We start from the raw sequence: 6,532 nt of genomic DNA on the forward strand, positions 1-6,532 counted from the left end.
CAAATGAGTCAATTTTGAGATATCGTCGATTGAATAATGTTGAGTCTTTCTTGTCTCAAGTGTTCTACTATGGACCCATGGCCAAGAGTTATGTTTTCAAAACTTCCCAAAAATCGAATTTGAACTTTCTTTAGTGTATTTAGTGTATCAAAATATCGTCTTTCACATAGATTCGGAATCGTCAAAAACAAATGAGTCAATTTTGAGATATCGTTGATTGAATAAAGTTGAGTCTTTCTTGTTTCAAGTGTTCTACTATAGACCCATGGCTAAAAGTCATGTTTTCAAAACTTCCTAAATCTGAATTTGAACTTTCTTTAGTATATTTAGTGTATCAAAATATCTTCTTTCACATAGATTCGGAATCGTCAAAAGCAAATTAGTCAATTTTGAGATATCGTTGATTGAATAAAGTTGAGTCTTTCTTGTTTCAAGTGTTCTTCTATGGACACATGGCTAAAAGTCATGTTTTCGAAACTTCCCAAACTCCGAATTTGAACTTTTTTTAGTGTATCAAAATGTCGTATTTCACAATTATTAGGAATTGTCAAAACCGAATAAGTCAATTTTTAGATATCGTTGATTGAACAAAGTTGAGTCTTTCTTGTTTCAAGTGTTCTACTATGGACCAATGGCCAAAAGTCATGTTTTCACAACGTCCCAAAAATCGAATTTGAACTTTCTTTAGTCTATCAGAATATCGTCTTTCACATAGATTCGGAATCGTCAAAAACAAATGAGTCAATTTTGAGATATCGTCGATTGAATAATGTTGACTATTTCTTGTCTCAAGTGTTCTACTATGGACCCATGGCCAAGAGTTATGTTTTCAAAACTTCCCAAAAATCGAATTTGAACTTTCTTTAGTGTATTTAGTGTATCAAAATATCGTCTTTGACATAGATTCGGAATCGTCAAAAACAAATTAGTAAATTTTGAGATATCGTTGATTGAACAAAGTTGACTCTTTATTGTTTAAATTATTCTACTATGGACCCATGACTAAAAATCAAGTTTTCAAAACATCCCGAAATCCAAATTTGAACTTTCTTTAGTGTATTTAGCGTATCAAAATGCCGTCTTTCACAATTATTAGGATTCGTCAGAAGCGAATATGTCAATTTTGAGATATCGTTGATTGAATAAAGTTGACGCTTTCTTATTTCAAGTGTTCTACTATGGACCCATGGCTAAAAGTCATGTTTTCAAAACTTCCCAAAATCCGAATTTGAACTTTCTTTAGTGTATCAAAATGTCGTATTTCACAATTATTAGGAATCGTCAAAACCTTATAAGTCAATTTTTAGATAACATTGATTGAACAAAGTTGAGTCTTTCTTGTTTAAAGTGTTCTACTATGGACCCATGGCTAAAACTCATGTTTTCAAAACTTTCCAAAAATCGAATTTGAACTTTCTTTAGTGTATTTAGTGTATCAAAATATCGTCTTTGACAGAGATTCGGAATCGTCAAAAACAAATGAGTCAATTTTGAGATATCGTCGATTGAATAATGTTGAGTCTTTCTTGTCTCAAGTGTTCTACTATGGACCCATGGCCAAGAGTTATGTTTTCAAAACTTCCCAAAAATCAAATTTGAACTTTCTTTAGTGTATTTAGTGTATCAAAATATCGTCTTTGACATAGATTCGGAATCGTCAAAAACAAATTAGTCAATTTTGAGATATCGTTGATTGAACAAAGTTGAGTCTTTCTTGTTTCAAGTGTTCTACTATGGACCCCTGGCTAAAAGTCATGTTTTCAAAACTTCCTAAAATCTGAATTTGAACTTTCTTTAGTGTATTTAGTGTATCAAAATATCTTCTTTCACATAGATTCGGAATCGTCAAAAGCAAATTAGTCTATTTTGAGATATCGTTGATTGAACAAATTTGACTCTTTCTTGTTTCAAGTGTTCTACTATGGACCCATGGCTAAAAGTCATGTTTTCAAAACTTCCCAAAATCCGAATTTGAACTTTCTTTAGTGTATCAAAATGTCGTATTTCACAATTATTAGGAATCGTCAAAACCTTATAAGTCAATTTTTAGATAACGTTGATTGAACAAAGTTGAGTCTTTCTTGTTTAAAGTGTTCTACTATGGACCCATGGCTAAAAGTCATGTTTTCAAAACTTTCCAAAAATCGAATTTGAACTTTCTTTAGTGTATTTAGTGTATCAAAATATCGTCTTTCACATCGATTCAGAATCGTCAAAAACAAATGAGTCAATTTTGAGATATCGTCGATTGAATAAAGTTGAGTCTTTCTTATTTCAAGTGTTCCACTATTGACCCATGGCTAAAAGTCATGTTTTCAAAACATCCCAAAATCCGAATTTGAACTTTCTTTAGTGTATTTAGTGTATCAAAATGTCGTATTTCACATAGATTCGGAATTGTCAAAAGCAAATTTGTCAATTTTGAGATATCGTTGATTGAATAAAGTTGAGTCTTTCTTGTTTCAAGTGTTCTACTATAGACCCATGGCTAAAAGTCATGTTTTCAAAACTTCCTAAATCTGAATTTGAACTTTCTTTAGTATATTTAGTGTATCAAAATATCTTCCTTCACATAGATTCGGAATCGTCAAAAACAAATTAGTCAATTTTGAGATATCGTTGATTGAACAAAGTTGAGTCTTTCTTATTTCAAGTGTTCCACTATGGACCCATGGCTAAAAGTTATGTTTTCAAAACATCCCAAAATCCGAATTTGAACTTTCTTTAGTGTATTTAGTGTATCAAAATATCGTCTTTCACATAGATTCAGAATCGTCAAAAACAAATGAGTCAATTTTGAGATATCGTTGATTGAATATAGTTGAGTCTTTCTTGTTTCAAGTGTTCTACTATAGACCCATGCTAAAAGTCATGTTTTCAAAACTTCCTAAATCTGAATTTGAACTTTCTTTAGTATATTTAGTGTATCAAAATATCTTCTTTCACATAGATTCGGAATTGTCAAAAGCAAATTTGTCAATTTTGAGATATCTTTGATTGAATAAAGTTGAGTCTTTCTTGTTTCAAGTGTTCTACTATAGACCCATGGCTAAAAGTCATGTTTTCAAAACTTCCTAAATCTGAATTTGAACTTTCTTTAGTATATTTAGTGTATCAAAATATCTTCCTTCACATAGATTCGGAATCGTCAAAAACAAATTTGTCAATTTTGAGATATCGTTGATTGAACAAAGTTGAGTCTTTCTTATTTCAAGTGTTCCACTATGGACGCATGGCTAAAAGTAATGTTTTCAAAACATCCCAAAATCCGAATCTGAACTTTCTTCAGTGTATTTAGTGTATCAAAAAGCGGTATTTCAAAATTATTAGGAATCGTCAAAACCGAATAAGTCAATTTTTAGATATCGTTTGATTGTCCAAAGATGAGTCTTTCTTGTTTCAAGTGTTATACCATGGAGCCATGGCTAAAATACAACGTTTTAAAACTTCCCAAAATCCGAATTTGAACTTTCTTTATTGTACTTAGTGTTTCAAAATATCGTCTTTCAAGTGGATTCGGAATCGTCAAAAACAAATGAGTCAATTTTGAGATATCGTTTATTGAATAAAGTTGAGTCTTTCTTGTTTCAAGTGTTAAACTATGGACCTGTGGCTAAAAGTCATGTTTTCAAAACTTCCCAAAATCCGAATTTGAACTTTCTTTAGTGTATCAAAATGTCGTATTTCACAATTATTAGGAATCGTCAAAACCTTAAAGTGAATCGTATTTCACAACTATGGACCCGTGGCTAAAAGTCAATTTTTAGATAACGTTGATTGAACAAAGTTGAATCTTTCTTGTTTAAAGTGTTCTACTATGGACCCATGGCTAAAACTCATGTTTTCAAAACTTTCCAAAAATCGAATTTGAACTTTCTTTAGTGTATTTAGTGTATCAAAATATCGTCTTTCACATAGATTCAGAATCGTCAAAAACAAATGAGTCAATTTTGAGATATCGTTCATTGAATAAAGTTGAGACTTTCTTGTTTCAAGTGTTCTACTATGGACCCATGGCTAAAAGTGATGTTTTGAAAACTTCTCAAAATCTGAATTTGTACTTTCTTTAGTGTATTTAGTGTATCAAAATATTTTCTTTCACATAGATTCGGAATCGTCAAAAACAAATGATTCAATTTTGAGATATCGTTGATTAAATAAACTTGAGTCTTTCTTGTTTCAAGTGTTCTACTATGGACACATGGCTAAAAGTCATGTTTTCGAAACTTCCCAAAATCTGAATTTGAACTTTATTTAGTGTATTTAGTGTATCAAAATATCGTCTTTCAAATAGATTGGAATCGTCAAAAACAAATGAGTCAATTTTGAGATATCGTTGATTGAATAAAGTTGAGTCTTTCATGTTTCAAGTGTTCTACTATGGACCCATGGCCAAAAGTCATGTTTTCAAAACTTCCCAAAATCAGAATTTGATCTTTATTTAGTGTATTTAGTGTATCAAAATATCGTCTTTCAAATAGATTCGGAATCGTCAGAAACAAATGAGTCAATTTTGAGATATCGTTGATTGAATAAAGTTGAGTCTTTCTTGTTTCAAGTGTTCTACTATGGACCCATGGCTAAAAGTCATGTTTTCAAAACATCCCAAAATCCGAATTTGAGCTTTCTTTAGTGTATTTAGTGTATCAAAATGTCGTATTTCACAATTATTAGGAATCGTCAGAACCGAATAAGTCAATTTTTAGATATCGTTGATTGAACAAAGTTGACTCTTTCTTGTTTCATGTGTTCTACTATGGACCCATGGCCAAAAGTCATGTTTTCAAAACGTCCCAAAAATCGAATTTGAACTTTCTTTAGTGTATGAAAATATCGTCTTTCACATAGATTCGGAATCGTCAAAAACAAATGAGTCAATTTTGTGATATCGTTGATTGAATAAAGTTGAGTCTTTCTTGTTTCAAGTGTTCTACTATGGACCCATGGCTAAAAGTCATGTTTTCAAAACATCTCAAAATTCGATTTTGAACTTTCTTTAGTTTATTTAGTGTATCAAAATGTCGTCTTTCACAATTATTAGGAATCGTCAAAACCGAATAATTCAATTTTTAGATATCGTTTGATTGTACAAAGTTGACTCTTTCTTGTTTCAAGTGTTCTACTATGGACCCATGGCTAAAAGTCATGTTTTCAAAACTTTCCAAAATCCGAATTTGATCTTTATTTAGTGTATTTAGAGTATCAAAATGTCGTATTTCACAATTATTAAGAATCGTCAAAACCAAATAAGTCAATTTTTAGATATCGTTGATTGAACAAAGTTTAGTCTTTCTTGTTTCAAGTGTTCTACTATGGACCCATGGCTAAAAGTCAAGTTTTCAAAACATCCCAAAATCCGAATTTGAACTTTCTTTAGTGTATCAAAATATTGTATTTCACAATTAATAGGAATCGTCAAAACCGAATTAGTCAATTTTTAGATATCGTTTGATTGTACAATGTTGACTCCTTCTTGTTTCAAGTGTTATACCATGGAGCCATGGCTAAAATACAACGTTTTAAAACTTCCCAAAATCCGAATTTTGAACTTTCTTTAGTGTACTTAGTGTTTCAAAATGTCGTCTTTCACATAGATTCGGAATCGTCAAAAACAAATGAGTCAATTTTGAGATATCGTTGATTGAACAACGTTGAGTCTTTCTTGTTTCAAGTGTTCTACTATGGACCCATGGCTAAAACTCATGTTTTCAAAACTTTTCAAAATCCAAATTCGAACTTTCTTTAGTGTATTTATCGTATTAAAATGTCGTCATTCACAATTATTAGCGATTGTTAAAACTGAATAAGTCAATTTTTAGATATCGTTGATTGTACAAAGTTGGCTATTTCTTGTTTCAAGTGTTCTACAATGGACCCATGGCTAAAAGTGATGTTTTCAAAACTTCCCAAAATCTGATTTTGAACTTTTTTTTAGTGTATTTAGTGTATCAAAATACTTCTTTCACATAGATTTGGAATCGTCAAAAACAAATGAGTCAATTTTAAGATATCCTTGATTGAATAAAGTCGAGTCTTTCTTGTTTGAAGTGTTCTACAATGGACCCATGGCTAAAAGTCATGTTTTCAAAACTTCCCAAAATCCGAATTTGAACTTTATTTAGTATATTTAGTGTATCAAAATATCGTCTTTCACATAGATTCAGAATCGTCAAAAACAAAGGAGTCAATTTTGAGATATCGTTGAATAAAGTTTAGTCTTTCTTGTTTCACGTGTTCTACTATGGACCCATGGCCAAAAGTCATGTTTTCAAAACTTCCCAAAATTCGAATTCGAACTTTCTTTAGTGTATTTACTGTATCAAAATATCGTCTTTCACATATATTTGGAATCATCAGAAACAAATGAGTCAATTTTGAGATATCGTAGATAGAATGAAGTTGAGTCTTTCTTGTTTCAAGTGTTCTACTATGGACCCATGGCTAAAAGTGATGTTTTCAAAACTTCCAAAAATCTGAATTTGAACTTTCTTTAGTGTATTTAGTGTATCAAAATATCTTCTTTCACATAGAT

The sequence above is a fragment of the Diospyros lotus genome, chromosome 13 (genome assembly GCF_014633365.1).
Source record: "Diospyros lotus cultivar Yz01 chromosome 13, ASM1463336v1, whole genome shotgun sequence".
Classification (NCBI taxonomy): domain Eukaryota; kingdom Viridiplantae; phylum Streptophyta; class Magnoliopsida; order Ericales; family Ebenaceae; genus Diospyros; species Diospyros lotus.